We start from the raw sequence: 17,081 nt of genomic DNA, 5'->3' as shown, positions 1-17,081 counted from the left end.
CACCCACTAAATGCCAGGCTTGGCGTGAGAGTGCCAAGAGGTCGAGAGTTCTGTGCAGGGTGGGGGTGATGTGGTTACACTTATGAAAAAGGTCACTGTGGCCCCGGTGGGAGGACAGAGTATGGGGGAGTGGGGGGGGGGGTCCGAGAGATGCCAGTCTGGACAACGGCGGCAATGAAAGAAATGGAGAAAAGCAGGCAGGACCTGTTCTGGTCTGGGTTCACATCTTAGAACAGGAGTCCTGGCCACAGATACTGATTAGGGGGGTCCCGTCATGTAAATGGACTGGGTGTGGGTGATATCACATAGGGTGACAGCTCTCAAATGAAGGGTAAAACCTGATCCAGACTCCTTGGGAAGGCATGTGCAGGCTTCTCTGCCCAGAAATTCTGGTCTGCTGCCCAAGGCAGGAACTGGGCACTTCCGCTTACAAAGGTTCCCCATGTAATCTCCCCATCTCAGCCCACCAAGAACAACCTACACGTGCAAAGTAGAAAGGGAGAAATTAACCTGGGACAGAGCCCCAATCAACTTCAACCAAGAGAACAAGTCTACAGAGAAGGCTGGAAAGCAACTACCAGAACCCCAGTGCCAAAGAAGTCAGTGGAGGAAGACCAACTGGTCAACGGCACGGGAGGTGGTGGGGCAATGGCTGGGAGAAGACCTGGGGTCTTTGTTTTTTCATTTGCTAAGATGAATTACTTGAGCATATATACCTGCTGGTGGGAAGGTGTCTTGGGGGACCCCAAGACCAACCCTAGGTTCGATGGTTTGCTGAAGGACGTACAGGACTCAGCATAGAGTCCCACCCAGATGTGACTGATTGCAGTGAAAGGACACAGAGCAAATCAGCAAAAGGAAAAGATGCATGGGGTGAAGTGTGGAGGAAACCAGGTGCGAGCTCCCCAGAGTCCTCTTCCAGTGGAGTCATGCAGGATGCACTTAATTCCTCCAGTGATGAGTTGTGACAACATGTGTAAAGTTGTTGTCTAAGAGGGAGGTTCACTAGAGACTCAGTGCCCAGTGTTTTTGCTGGGGGCTGTTCATGGAGGCGCCCCCTGCCTAGTACATTCCCAAAATTCCAGGCTCTCAGAAAGAAAACGGGTATAGCATAAACAACATTGTCTCTTCAAACACGTAGTCACAGTGAGCTGGTCCTATCAGTTTGGGAATGGTGGAAACACTCCTGAAAGCCCAGTTCCCAGGGGCAGGAAGGAAGCCTTATAGAACAGGTAGGGTATCTCGCCCTGGACTTCAGGGGCCAGCAGTCCAGACGGCTGGTGGCAGGACATAGAGGGGACTCTCATCTGATGCCTGAAGTTTTCTGCGAGAAGGAAGAAAGCCCTGCCAGACATGGAAACAGATGTGGCAGGCTACAGAAGACTGGGGACATGTTGACCAGGCACAGGGAAAAGTTATGGAGCCAATATGCAGGCCCAGATGAAGCTAGGCACCATACATGTATAGAGGTCACATTTTTAAGGTTTGAGGAATTTTCCCAGCAGCATCCAACCACCTAATAAAAGGGAGACAAGAAAATGAGCTCAATCTGTCCAGGTGTTGGGCTCAATGTAGAGACAGAGGGGCAGGGAACTGGGGTTCCAGGAAGGAGAACGGCAGACGTGAAGACTATGGAATCTATGCAGACTCGGAAAGGAAATGTCATAAAAGGAGGCAGACAGACAGAATACTGAGCATAAGGATCTTGACATAGGCACCTCCATCCAAAATGGCAATTTCACTAATTGTAGCAATCAGACCAGAGTGGTAGCTAGAAGTCACCTTGGCAACAATCCTGCCTAATGCATGAATGCCTTCCATAGGACCCCAGGCAAGTGGTCATGGGGTTCCTCTTGAATATGTCTAGTAAGAGGAAACTCACCACCTTTTAAGGAACCCATGAATTTCTGGGCATTTGTATCCATGCAAAAGTCCTACCTACTACCAAGAGATAAACTGTCTGCTGGAACTTTTGGACTCTGGTTCTACCACCCACAGCTACATAGAGCAAGGATCCAAGGTGGATTACAATACTTCCCAAGCAACCACGTTGGTGTTAAACCCTTGGCTCTTCCCACTGCATAGGGATCCATCACTCCCAGGAGTCAATGACCATCTGTGTGCCAATGGCTGCGAGATCTAAAATTCCAGCTTCTCTCCAAACTCAAAAACTCCACTGTTTACCGGATGCCCCCACTGCAATACACCACAGGCACCCCACACTCGGCATGCATACATATCTGAATTTGTGATCTTGTCCCCACAAAACCAAACACTCTGCATTAGAGGATGTAGCCTACCCACTTCCCAATTGGGCATCAACTTTGACTCTCTCTCCTCAAACATCCAGGTAATTGCCTGCCTGTTGATTCTCCCTCCTAAATGGTTCTCGGATCCATCCACCCAATCCTCTCCATCCTCACTGCCATGACCATAGTCGAGGCCACCACCATTTCTCAAAGATGTCGCCTAGCTCATCTCCTGTCTGCCACCTTGTCCTCTCCATCCATTTTACTGGCATGGAAGTGAAAGTGATGCTTTTAAAAGGCAAAGTTGGTCACAGTATGTCACTGCCTAGAACGCATGAGTGGCTCCCACTGCCCTGAGGATACAGCCATACCTTACCCCCATGGTCTGTATTTCTCTGCAAAATCTGCCTGTTCGCCTCTCTGGTCTCACCTCTTACTCTACAGTACCCTCCAACTCTATGCTCTAACCACATTTAACATTTTATTCCCCTAAGTGCCATGCTGGCTCACCTCTGAGCCAATGCAAAGACTTTTTCCTCTGCCTTATCCTTACTCCCTGCTGATACCTGCAGTGCTGGATTTCCCCTCTCATAATTTCTCTTGCTGTTTCATAATTATCTGTCCATTTATCTGCCTCCTTTCAAAGTCTCTGATCTCCAAGGAAATGTATCTATGTTGTTCACAAATGTCTCCCTAGTCCTGACACATTCGGAAACCCTCTGTAAACACTTGTTGAAAAAAACCAAGAATTTCCATCTGTCAATCACCTCCAATGGTCTGTTCTCTATACTTCTATTAGTGCAGCCCCAAATAACATTGGTTTTTTTAAGTTGCCACAGTTCACTATAGATACACATATAATTTCCCCTTGATTGAACACCCCAAACTTTTTTCCATTACCTACTGCTAAACCAGGTCTACCCCATCTCACACCCAAGCAATTCCCCAATTTAAATACTTGCTGCAGGAGTTTCTTATCAAGACAGAAAGAAGGAAAACCCATTTTCAGTATGAAAAGGGAACATGAACAGTTTCAGCTTCCATTTTTCTCTGGTTCTGCCCTGGTTCACAGATTAATTTCTGGCACCAGGATCTGTGGCCAGATAGCAGAGAATCGTACAGAAACGCCTTCCCCGACTCGCAGAAGCCAGCAAGAACCACTCTCTTCACAATCGTCCATTTTACAATGTGTCTAATTATAACTGAATAAATTACTTCTGCCATTCTGCAGAAATACTTAAAATAAATAGCTCTCATTCCTTGAATTAAAATCATAGTCTTTTGTTCACTGTTTTCTGTTTCATAATGCAACAGAGCCTGTTGATTAAAGATCATTTATAGGACTTCATTTTCCATCTATTTTATGATATCACTTTAAAATACCCCCAAATATTCAGCTGCAACGAGGGATAAGAACTACTGGAAATTGGCTCTTTGAGACTTTTTGATGAGAAATGAAGTTGTGGATGTAACTCTCAACGAATGAACATATATTAGAAAAGCCTATTTTAATAACTGCTTGGTTCTTCTCCCTGAATTTTTTTTCTCTACCCAACTTCCTATATTTTTCTTGAGATTACAACATAATCCCCACTGACACACTAAATATTACCTCTCTGTAGTGAATGGATGACACTGAGACAATAAATCACTTTGAGCTAACACAATATGCCAACCAGCCCCGGCTAAGCCAAATATTTGACGAAAGACATACAAACTGAAATTTAGCAAGGCAGGAACACTCTGGGAATTATGTCCTGAATATCAACCATCTCTAGTACCTCTGCAAAGAAAAACTTAGATGTGCAAGGAGGCCATATGTGAGTGTGTAGGATGACTCTGTGACCAGAGTAGCCACAGTTAGCCGATCCCAGGAGATACCCTAGAAAGAGATTCTGGTGAGGCCACCCTCCAAACTTGGTGTGTGTCATGACAAAATGAAGACTCTCCAGTTCTGGACCAAAAACCAACAAACATGACCCGTTGTTTTCCTGCTCTGATGCAGAAATAAGCATGACATCAGTGGAAGAGCCTGTCCGGTGGTGAATTTGGTCATGACGCTGACAAAGCAGACGCGTCCGGGGCTCTTGCTTGCACACGTCCCTTTCAAGACCCTACACCTGATTCTGAAATTTAAACTGTCCTGTTTTTTCTTAAAGCAATCCCCTAAGTTGCGTACACCTCTACCAAACCTCCCGGGCCTGGCCCTGCTGACCCTGCTTCACAAGTGATTCTAAACAGGTCTTCAGACATGCCCTCAGCTGTCAGGAGGAATAGACTGTGTTCACAGGTCATCTGAAATCCCTGACAGGGAAGACGAGAGCACCGCTGGCCAGCTGGCCACCAAGACCCTCCCAGAGCCGCCCAGCAGCACTTCTCTGACTCCAATCTCACTGCCCCTCACCTTCCACCAGAAACACCAGTGATACTTCATCCCAGTTTTACTCGAGCCAAGCACACTCAGCCTCGCGTCATCCCTCTGGATGCTTCTCCTTCAGGAGCCACCGAAGGGGCACCAGCTCTGAGAAACGTGTTCTGGTGGCCCCCAGATCAAGCTGACTACACCCTCTCCTGTGCCCACTGGCTAGGGGCTCAGTAACTACCCTGAGCCTGAATTCTGCCTCCTCCACTTACCAGAAACCCCCCATGCCTCAGTTTCCCCACTGCTGAAATGAAAGCTAACATATACCCTCCTCATAGAATGGGCATGAGGCTAATCCTTGTTGCAAAACAGAAAATAAATGCCAGCCACCATCATCATCATCATTCTACACCCCCCTCAGTCAGAAATCCCTCAACAGTTCATTCTCCCCCACGAAACTGAAGACTTCTCAACAGCAGAGACAGAAGCCCGTGCACAGAGCTCGGCGCTACATAAATGTTTGCCAAACACACGAAGGAATTGAGTGATATTTATATTCTGACCAACGGAGGTAGGATTCAATAATGCATCCCACAGGCTCTTGTTTGCTAACATTTGAAGTCTATATAGGAGAATGTGATGAAAAGTAGAAGACCAGAGGAAGGGGGACGAAAGCAACTCTGTATTATGTTTCTCTGTATGTTTGTAAGTCCTCCTTCTCCATCATGCATCTGCAGATCCCAAAGCTGCTAGTTGTCTACACCGTACTCCTCCAAGACAGTCACCATCCCTCTACCTCTGTCTGTGGACAGACCTCCAAGGGGCCTTGAGATGAATGGAGACACTGGTCAAAGCCAAAGGCAGACCACACAACTTAGCACCCTCACCGTTGGCAATCAGCACCCACACCATTTGGCCCATCCAGATCCCTCCCGTGGGATTAGACATCGTGGGTAACTCCACAGCCCTAGACAAGAGTTTAAACCTGCAAAAGATCTCCTTGAGCAAAACAAGAGCTCTACCTGTGGTCATAGCAGAGAAGGTGGGATAAAAATTCATGGGTGCCTCCTAAACACAGATTGCTGATGTCACACCCCCAGGCTGTGGGAGGTGTGGTCTACTTCCATATTGAACCTCATCTCCTGTCCCGCCCTCACAACTGATCCTGGCTCCCAACTCTAGGGAATGTGCCTCATTTGTCCTCACCCCCGCTGCCCTGACGCATCTGTCACCCCCGCCTGGAGGGCATTTGCACCAACCCCCCATCCCATCGCTGGGGCAAGAGGTATCCAATGCAATCATTTCTATCCATTTCTTCCAAACCCCTCACCACCCTGTGAGACCTTCTGGACCCTCTTCTTCAGAGTACCCTGGTTCTCGTGTGACTTTCAGCACTTCCCTTCCCACATCGCATTTGTGTGTGTGTCCTTCACCCAGCAGGCCAAACTCTATCTCCATGGAACCGGAACTGGCTATTTCAACTCCATAACCCCAGCACCCAGCAGAGCAACTGATACACACAGCAGGTGCTCTATAATTGTCTGATGAATGAGTGGTTCAATGAATAATCTCCCCTGAGATGACAGACTTAAATTATGTTCCACATAACCCCTGAGTTTCTTAAAAGATGTGCATTTCTGACCAGCGGATCATTGCTCTTTATCCCCAGAATCAACCTTTTTTTTTCCCCCCCAGAAGGAATATAGAATATGTGGGTTTTTTTTTTTTTTCAGGAAAAAAAACTGCCCATAGCAGAACCACTCTGGAGGCTTGGGCGCAGTGGTGGCAGAGAATTAGCATGCCTCAAAATGCTACCATTTTTATAGGCAAAAAAAAAAAAAAGACAGCAGAAGTGAAACAGTATGATGCATCTCACTCTGATCTCCAAGATTGCAAAACCTAAGTATATTCTGCCCATGAAAACTTTAAAGTGCCTGAGGTAGGTCAGGGATGTTTTTTAAAATGTCTTTGTGATATTCTTACTTCTGGAAGACAAATTACTGCTGCAGAGTAACTGGGGAAAAGGAAAAAAAATCTTGATTCATGTTCGCTTGGAATGCACTTTGCTTTCATTGTTTTCTCATGTAATTACATATATTACTGATGTAATTACAAATAATACACATATTTGATTTGTGCAATTATAGAATAGTATGTAATTTTTAAATGTGGTACATTTCTTTCTCCCCAAGATCCCTTTGTGAAGGAAACAATTTATCATTTCTAAAAATATGCCCTTGTGTATTACATTTTAATAAAGTAAAAATTAGTAAATATTTGCCTTTCTTTTGTATTTCAACAAAATAAACCTCATCGTGAAAATTCAAATTTATAAAGGCTCATTATAAGCCCTGTAAAACCATTTCCACTAGGCTAATTCTACCCATTGGAGAAAAGCCTGCCAAACATTACTACCAAGAAAGGTAATTACAAAGCACCTACTATGCGCAAGGTACACTTCAAGGAGCTAATTGTCGTGGCCTGGGGTAGAAGGAAATAACACCTCCAAGAACTGGAGAAGCAGCCGTATTCTGGAGTGGTAGAGATGGACAAGAAAACTGGGCTCTGTCCCTGGTTTACCAGATGCATGTCCTTGAGCAAGTGACTGAAACTCCCCCAGCTTCGGTACAGCAGAGGTCACACCACCTGGCTCACTGTGAGGATTAAATGAGATAATGTACATGAAGGCCCAGTGCATGCATCAAGTGGTAGGTAGTTCTTGCTGTGACGTGTAAATCATAACCCTCATTTACTGCTTTGCATTTTGATTTGCAGGATCACCGTTCATGTGATGAGCTGCACAGCACTGGAGTCTCTTGGTCTTACATTTTTGGAAGTCAAATGACAACAACCTGGACTCCTTCAAAGGAGGAGAATTGTGAAGGGTTCAGGGGAGGAATATGTGAACACCCTGGAGATGTTCTGGGAGGAGGAGATGTGGAGGGGAATACAGAATTCCCAGGTGTAAAGACCACAAGGGAATTTAAGGATAATCCCAATCCTATTGGTGACCCACACTTGGGTTCTACTGGATCCACACAATGGAGTATCTTTTTTTTTCAATATCAGGAGGTCCTGCAAAAACGTTGGGGATTTAGATATTCTCTATCTTTTTTTAAAGATTTTATGTATTTATTTATTTGACAGAGAGAGAGACAGCGAGAGAGGGAACACAGGCACGGGGAGTGGCAGAGGGAGAAGCAGGCTTCCCGCCGAGCAGGGAGCCTGATGTGGACTCGATCCCAGAACCCTGGGATCATGACCTGAGCTGAAGGCAGACGTTTAACTACTGAGCCACCCAGATGCCCCTAGATATTCTCTTGAAAATGAAAAACATGGGCAAGACTGAGCCCAAGATGCTTCCTGGCAATAGCTGGCTGGAGCCAAGGAGTGTTGCCCTCTAGGGGGTTACACTCTAAAAGCCATGCTCCACTCTGTTTATTATTTGCATAAACTAAGGCACCCCCTGGAACACAAAAGCTTGGAAACTATCAAATGGATCTCCAGACAACACAAAAATGTCCAGGAAAGGATTGTGGTCTACATCCCCAACCAATGTTCTGCCACATCTACTGGAGCCCCCTATTTGGGGAATCAGCATTGCTCTCTTCCCAGAAGCCATAATCGCAACCACTGTCATGACCACCCCCCAAGGGTCGTCCAATGCCTGAAACTCACCCCAGAGAAAGAAGGAATGTTAGAAGAAAATTATTACAGCGCACGTACAATGGAATGTTCAGTCTTCCTAGAAATGAAGGCTGGTGTGATCTGCCTCCATGTTTAACCTCATGTGTGAGAAGGGAATGGAAAGGCCACAATTGGCTGGAGATGCCCTGAAGATTCTCTACCCAAATATTCAAGAATATGTCTCTAGCCTTGGTGCCTCAACGGGGTAAAAGACGGTACAGCCTCCATGGCACAGGAACAGAAAGCTTCTAACAAGGAAAGCTAATAACGAACTTCAAGAAAGCAAACTGCCAATGAGAAAACTGAGAGTCAGGGAGTTTTAGTAACTCTGACAACTGGCAACCAAATCCAGGAACTCAAGACTCCAGATCTGCATGAACAAGCCGCACACACATACTCCTGCTTTTGCTAATTACTTAAAGATACACTCCATTCAACCCATAGGTGCATCAAAGCTAAGAAGAGGTGGAACTCTTCACTCACCTGAAGATGTAACAGGACGACATCAGCAAACCCACCTGACGGAGCCAGCCACATTTGGGAGTCAGCAGCAACAGGAAGGACTTGATGCTTCCTTTTAGGGTGACATCCGGACGAAATTTTAAATATTTCATTCTGCATTCATTCCTCATCGAGGAAACAATGGTTTCACCAAATAAGGGAACTGCTCAGGAAAAGCCTCTGTCTCATGTTCAAGTTGAACCGTGGGCTCAAAGACTAAATAAGTTTACATTTTAAGAGTAAGCCAAAAAAAAAAAAAAAAAAGATTGAAATTTACCAGAATACTAAAGTGGCTGACTCTACAGAGTAGGATCACAGAGAGACATCGTTTTTGCTTCTGTCCTTTCTTCTCTGTTTTCTTAAATGGGCCTGTCTTGCTTGTTTTAAAATATCTATAACTAGACAAGAAAAATAAACATATGAATTAATCCCACTCAAGTCATACAGCCGAGTCATGCATCTTGTCCTGACCCGGAACCCACAGATTTCCTGGTGTGCCTTAGCTTACTTTTGTCTTCTCTGTACTCTGCTAGACTAGGCAAGATCCCCTCAGTGCCCTGCCATCCCCACTGCATCCCCCAATCTAAGCAGCAAGGTCCACTGCACATAGTCGATACCTAATAAATATTTGTTAGGTGCATAAATTCACAGTGTCTTATATCTCCCTTCACCCACTCCTTCTCTGGGTCTGTCAATTCAGAGGATGTTAGGTGAATGATACTTCCTGGAAGAGACCATACAATTAATTACCCTTGTAACCTCAAAAATCATATTTGAAGTCAAATCTGCACAGGTGACAAGTAGAGGATATAAAATATGGCACTCTCCTCAGACTCTTAATTACATACTATATATCAAACTTCTCCTAAGCTCTGAAAATGTCCCATTTAACATTCTGCACTTGGCATTCAATTCCAAAACCTGAAATGGGAATTGTATTACTTAAATATTTCTCTGATTTTTTTACCAACTTCTTCCCCATTTTTACCCTTCAACCAGGTTTCATTTACTCCTTATTTCCCTCTTACATACTGTTTTGTACTGGCCAAGAGAATCTAGGGGAAGGCTCATAGTTATTCAAACCCAGATGCTTCATTGTCCTAAGGTTAAGGGCTAAAGGACACTTAACCAGTAGCAAATACATGAATATACTCAAAGCACATGGAGAAGTCGGTTGCCATCAGATATATAAAAATGAAGGAACACTGAGGCAAAGGTATGTTGAAGACACACAGAAGCATCCCTCCCACCATTCCTCTCCATGAAGCGAAGCATCTTAAGTTTGGAGACCCAAGGTGTATGGCATGACTGAAACATTGTTAAAAAGTACGCTTGTGTGTATGTATGTTAGATGTGTTTGTATACCCACGGGAAAAAGTCAGAAAGGATATACAACAAACAGAAAATAATAATTAGCCCTGCATAAGCTGAAATGGAAAAGCCTGTGGGCTAAGAAGATAGAAATTTTCACTGCTTATTTTACATAATTCACTGCTTAATTTACATAATTTACAAAAGTGATAGAATTCTGGGTGGATTATATTTGTGTATTCACCTTCTTCCCCCCACCCCGAATAAAAAAGTACACAAGTGTGTGTGTCTACATGAAGATAGTTCTCTGCCTTCAGGTGAAAACGCAGCGTCAAAAACAAAAACATATAAACAAATATGCGTTGAGAAGCAACAGCAGAAGCAAATGGCCCGAGATTCAGGATTGGGGCATCTAAACAAAAGGCTTTCGCTGCCAGGGCCCCTAGTCACTTCTCAGACCCACAGTGCACCTGACATCCAGAGGCAAGAGAAAACCCGCTTCCCCCTTGGTCTCCTCATTGGCCCAGATACGGTCACATGGCCACTTATTCACCAATTGCTGTGCCCAAGGAAATGCATGAGCTAATTGGCTCATGGAGCCCATCACCGTGACTGGGAAAGATGGATTATCCCTGATTGGATAAGACCAGCACACAGCTTGGGGTGGGGGTGGGGCTGTTGGGAGTGAGAGCCACTCCTAGGGAAAGAGAATAAGAATCTAGGCACGATCAGGAGAAGGAAAGGGAGAATGAATGCTGGACACGCATCAACAGATAGGGTTCACGCTACCATCCATATTCTGCGTTAAGGATGTTAGGAAGGAGGGCGCCTGGGTGGCTCAGTTGGCCAAGCCTCCACCTTCCATTCGGGTCATGATCCCAGGATCCTGGGATCGGGCTCCCTGCTCAGCGGGGAGTCTGCTTCTCCATCTGCCCCCACCACCCCGCCTTGTGCTCGCCCTCTCTTTCATAAATAAATGAATAAATAAAATCTAAAAAGAAAAAAAAAATGCTAGGAAGGGGTTCTAGATTGTTCCTTTCCCTCAGCATCTGCTCGGTCACTAAGTCAAATCCTTTCCTCATCAATGACCACAAAGTGTGTATGTGTGTGCACATACAAAATTTATAAGCCTTAATCAGAACTATTCCAAACTCTCCTCACTTATACCCCTGATTCTGGGCTTGCCCCCTTCAACTCATCCTTTTACCAACCATGAGAGTAATAATATTAAGAAGCAAATTTAATTATGTCACTCTCCTACTTGGAACCTGCCAATGGCTTCCCATTGTCCCCAGAACTCCTTGTTGTCACCCAGTAGTAGGGGCCTGTGTTAGCTGGCCCTGCCTGGATCTCAGACCTCTTTTCCCACCAAACCCACTTCACACCCCTTCGCCGGCCTCACCTGCTCACAGAGCTCCCTGAACACATGTGCTGACTCAGAATTCTGCATCTTGGCTTAGTTCACTCACCCCTAACTCCCTTGCTCTACTTGGAGACCCAGTTCCCCTAACCCAGCCCACCCCCAACAGAGATGAGAGAGCACAATAAGCCTTTCAGAATGCAGCGGCTTGCGGAGAAACTCCTGGAGATGGCTCTATCCCTCACCCCCCAGGAAAGAGAGCTGCAGCCAGTTCCTTCGAGGTGAGAAGATACACACCTTCTCCATCCTTGGGTTTTTGGGGAAAGGAGACGCCAGACTGTTAAAGCCATTAATAGTCTCCTACGGGAGAGTTATTCCTCAAAACGGCTGGACTCCCTTTAAAAATGTAAATCAATTTCTCCCTCTTCATAAATGTAGCAGCCAGGACAAGACTCTTCCACGTGCATGAAGACGGCCAAGTCACTTGGCAGTAGCCGTGGATGTGGTAAGTGTAGAGGATGCTGGTTGTACTTGGAAGATAGCAGGGTGCACTTGCTGATGGATTAGACGCTGGGTATGAGAGAAGGAGAGGAGTCAAGAGAGACTCAAGAGATTTGGCCTGAGAAACTGGAAGTGCGGTGTTTCCATCAACTGATGCTGGGAAGGCTGAGAGTGGTTTAGAAAATCAGGGGTTCGATGCTGGCCAAGTTGGATGTGAGATGCTTGTTAGACATACAAGTGTAAATGTCATGTAGTTGGCTATCAGAGTCAGGAGCTCTAGAGAGACTTCTGTACTCAAGATATAAATTTGGGAGTCATTTTATTGGAAAAGGTCTTTAAAACCATGTTTATCCGGGCACCTGGGTGGCTCACTCAGTTAAGCATCTGCCTTTGGCTTAGATCATGATCTCAGAGTCCCATATGTATCCCCCGCTCAGCAGGAAGTCTGCTTCTCCCTCTCCCTCTGCTGCTCCCTTTGCCCCACCCCACCCCTACCCCCACTCAAGCGTGCTCTCTCACATGCACTCTCTCTCTTGAATAAATGAAATCTTTAAAAAATAAAATTAAAAAACCAAGTTTATCATCAAAAAACAACCGGCTTTTAGTCCAGTTCAAAGCCAGATGAATTATATGGTAAAATTTTGTCTCCCCCATCCTATCCACGCTCCCATTAAAGCTGGACCCCAATACAGGGCCCAGGCAGTCACAGCAGCAGGGTGCGCCCAGGGGTGTAAGCATCTCCTGAAACAATTCCAGCCCGTGACAGTTCAAGTGTCACCAAGGACAACTTGTGTAAAAACAGGCAGCTAGTTGGGGACAGCATGGGACACAGAGTCAGAAAACCTAGAAGAGGAATCCTGGGGCACCTGGCGGGCTCAATCAGTTAAGTGTCTGCCTTCAGCTCAGGTCATGATCCCAGGGTCCTGGGATTGAGCCCCACATTGGGATCCCTGCTCAGGGGGGAGCCTACTTCTCCCTCTCTCTCTGCCCCCCAAGTTTGTGCTCACTCTCAAATAAATCTTAAAAAAAAAAACAAAAAGAGGAATCCTGGCTCTGTTAAATATGTGACTCTTGGGGCGCCAGGGTGGCTCAGTCTGTTAAGCTGTCTGCCTTCAGCTCAGGTCATGATCCCAGGGTCCTGGGATGGAGTCCCACATCAGGCTTCCTGCTCAGCAGGGAGTCTGCTTCTCCCTCTGCCCTTCCCCCACTTGTTCTCTCAATCTCTCTCTCTCACTCTAACTCTCAAATAAATGAAATCTTTAAAAATAAAAAAAAGTGACTCTTTAGCTGTGTGACCTTAGACAACCCAATCAACGTCTTTGAACCTCCGTTACCTCACATGTGAAACAGGAATACTATCCACCTCACAGGTTAGTGAGTGGTTAGTGACAAAATCCATCTAAACAGCTTAGCACAGCACCTGGGACATAGGAACTGCTCAGTAAATATCAGCGATCATTATCATGTTGTTACTGTTATTATTATTAGCATTGGACTTAGCCATGGGTTCCCCTAGAGGCAGTTCTAGAGCCAGGATTAGAGAACAAATCGTTTATTTGGAAAGTGATCCTAGGAAACACTGGTTCAGGAGAAGGAAAGAAACCAATACATGGTGTGTCGTCAAGCAAGTGACCACAGAGGGCAACTGCTACCTAATCCCATGGGGGCGCTCTGGGATCCAGGGTAGGACACATGAGTATGAGTTCTCCATCCTGAGGGTGATACTTCAGCTCGTGTGGGTCCCTGGGCTCTGGGGGAGGGCTGCTTGTGGGGTGGGGCTGGGGGCATGAACCTCTGGCTTTGGCTGGGGCACACCATGGTGGCAGGGCCCAAAGGATGTGGGCAGGACCCACACTGGCACCTGCTGTGACCTTTATCACTAATACAGCTCCATCTCCTGCCACTAATCCACCCAACTCCTCTGAGCCTCAGTTTTTTACCTATAAAATAGGGGATGGGGGAATAATATCTGCCTCTCAGAGTTGGCCTGGGGATTTTATCCAATGTTTGTAAAAGCACCTCGCACTCAGTTTCCTCTCTGTTTCTTCTTCCCGTTACCCCCTTCACACATAAAGGGGAAAGCTGGCTTCCTCACAGGGCACTCAGGCCCCTTCAGAGGGCACTTCCAGTTTTCCGGCATTGCTCTCAGGCTGCAGAGCACTCCTTCCATAAAATGTGCTCTCCGACGTCGATAATGAGCTCTCTAAATATGCCTTTCTGGAGGGAGGAAGTAGAGGTGCTTTGAGAGCGAGGACAGCAATTCACATCCCCAAGGTATGTTTCACTCCGTTTGCTGCCTTTCATGGCACCCACCACCTCCCAGCTGCCTCTTTCCAAAGCAAATCAGTGAAAATGGAGTCATTAGTAACCCTTCATGTGTACAGTGCTGGGCTGCTCACACAGACACTGGCACCTCGCTGACCCGAGGGCGCCAACCCGCCCTGCCCGCCCCTCCCCCCAGAAAGACCAATCTTGCAAGGGCCCCCGCAGGAAGCAGGTCTGCCCCGTGCAACCCACCAGCCTACACAGTGAGCCGGCCTCAGGCCTGGGAGACAAGTGCTCATGTGTGAGCAAGAAGCCACCGGAATACCAACGAGCAGGGAGGTCTCCATGCCAGGAAACCCCCACAAGGGCTATTTGTTTGGTGTTCTGGGAAAACTCAATGCCAACAGAGGGCTCATGGAGGCATCCAACAGCCAGAATAAATTTGAAAGAAGTTGACCGCACTTGAGGCTGACCGGGCTTGGTTACTGACACACAGATAAGTCTGATTAATTAATAATTACTCTCTTTTGAGAGTTAGAAACAGCCCCAAAGAGTGGCACCTTGCTGTACCTAATGAAGGGCTCGCCAACATAGATAAGGCAATTTAGCTGGTGAAAAAATAAAATCAGGTGGTTTCTGTATACCATGACTGCAATTAAGGACCTCGAGGATGGCATCTGATTGATTACTTAAATACCTCCTGAAACAAGCATCAACATCCCCATTTCACAGATCAGAGGACTGAAACTCAAAAGGCTTATCAATAATTGGATCATGATGATAAAGCCAGTCAAGAAGAACGCTGAGGATCAGCCCAGGCTTATCCATGTATCAAGTCTGCCTCTCAAGAATAATTTTTTTAAAAATCTATAGTGTTTTCATATGCAGGATTTAATGAAACACAGAACTTATTTATTATGTTTAGAAGAATTACTTACTTCTGGAGTAGAACGAGAGGTAATACATGGGAAGAGATATGAGGGGACTTTAAGAGCCTGGTCCTGTTCTACTTCCTGGCCTCAATGTTGGTTTCATGGGAGCATCATCTTGTGATGACAATTCCTCAAGGTGACTAGTAAATTTTCTCTTTGTGTATTATACTAATGCACGGATCAGAAAATCATGGCTTGCAGGCCAGCTGCCTATTTTGTAAATAAAGTTTTATTGGAACAGCCATGCCCATTCATTTACATATTGACCCTCTGTAGAAAAGGCTTGCCAAGCCCTGTGTATACTATACACAAAAAACTGAACTCGTCTTGGGCACAGGGTAGATCTATCTTTCTGCTTGTGTTTTTCTAAGCCAATCATGTAAATGAGTTCGCAGACCTTAAGAACATAACAAATGGCCAGAAAAGAGCTTAATGTTACCATTACCGTGACATAGCCATTAAAGAATTTAAAAGTTAGCTTATAAAAACACATACAATCCAATGAGGATATAAGGAAACTAGAACAAATGGAAAATCAAGACCAAAGGGAAAGACAGGTGTTACAGAAATCATCCACTGTGACATCTTACAGAATTATTAAGGTCGGGCTGCAGATGTGACTGAGTTTCCCAGACACCCAAGCAAAAATGGCAACAAATACAAGACAAATGCACCCCATGTCAGAAAACCAAGCCAGGATTTAAAATGTCCCCTTTGTAGTGGAGAAAGTATCTGAACCTCTGCACACAACTGAAAGCTGGTTGTTCCTGATAAAAGCAACTTTACCCCATTTTTCATGTAAAAAAACAACTTGTTTTTTGCTCTGATGGGCAAAAAAACCCTCAGGAGCCTAGTTTTCGCCAACTGCCATGTGGCACTGCCCGTTCCCATCTGGGCTGGCTGGCACAGACCTCGGTGAACAGAGCAGAGGGCCCCAGGAGGGTCCTCTGATCATGGTTCCAGCACAATGACCTACTTGGGATTAGAACAACATTTAGAGTATAACTGCGTTTTATGGGTCATAAATATTGCACAGATGTTCCTTATTTACATAGACTCGGTAGATTATTATTGCGACATTACCATGCTAATACGGTGATTCCTGCATTTGAAACTGGAAGGCAGGAAGCAGGGAGATGTAATTAAACAAGCACGGTGCAAATTTTGGAGGGGATGTTCGATAAAACAAAAGAAACCAAACACAGACTAAAACTGCTAACCTCTTACTCAAGTTTATTCCACACCTGACACTTGATGGCCAGAATTAAGACTTTTCACAGCATATCACTTGTTGGATTGAGAGAGCCATAAATTAAATAATCAAGAGTAATCAGTGGCAATGAATGTGCTTACTACATGCTTGATATACATATGACCGTATTTAATTCTCAGAACAACCCTATGAGGTAGGTTATGCCCTTTTAACAGATGACGAAACTGAAGCAGATCTAGACCGAGGAACTTCCCAGAGTCAGGAATGTAATGGCAAAGGCAGTCAGTATCTGGCTCCTTGTTCAGTTAGCAATCGCACAAAAAGCAAGAACTGTAATAGCTTTCTGCCAAAGCAAAAGCTGTCCTGTGCTGTCCTACTCTGAGTCGCTGAAGCACACAACTGCTAATGCCCACAATGATCAGTGATCCCTGGCAAATATAACACCGCCTCCCTGCTGACAGAGGTCTCCACGGTCCTTGCCTCTGGAGGCAGCAAAGAGTCAAGCCTTCCGATAGGGTCTGGGGCTGCCTCTTCCCTCTCCCCTCCCCTCCACCCATCAGTTTGGCCTTTCGTAGCTCCAATCACACCACAGGGCTCAGCTTTTCACAATGACCTGCTGAGCATTTGCTCAGCCAAGGCAGCTCTCCCATGCCCTCCCCAGGCTCACCACCCCATCGCCAAGCATCACTGCCTGCCAGCA

General features: G+C 45.8%; 1 protein-coding gene across 1 annotated transcript in view; it reads right to left on the bottom strand.

The window, feature by feature from the left end:
- The window catches only part of PTPRT (protein tyrosine phosphatase receptor type T), a 1,128,529-nt gene that overhangs the window by 1,088,336 nt on the left and 23,112 nt on the right, over positions 1–17,081 (bottom strand). The window lies entirely within an intron of this gene.

This window comes from Callorhinus ursinus, unplaced genomic scaffold (assembly GCF_003265705.2).
Source record: "Callorhinus ursinus isolate GAN/ISIS: 27379988/994484 unplaced genomic scaffold, GSC_fseal_2.0 scaffold38, whole genome shotgun sequence".
Classification (NCBI taxonomy): Eukaryota; Metazoa; Chordata; class Mammalia; order Carnivora; family Otariidae; genus Callorhinus; species Callorhinus ursinus.
This window is presented reverse-complemented; position numbering and strand designations above follow the sequence as displayed.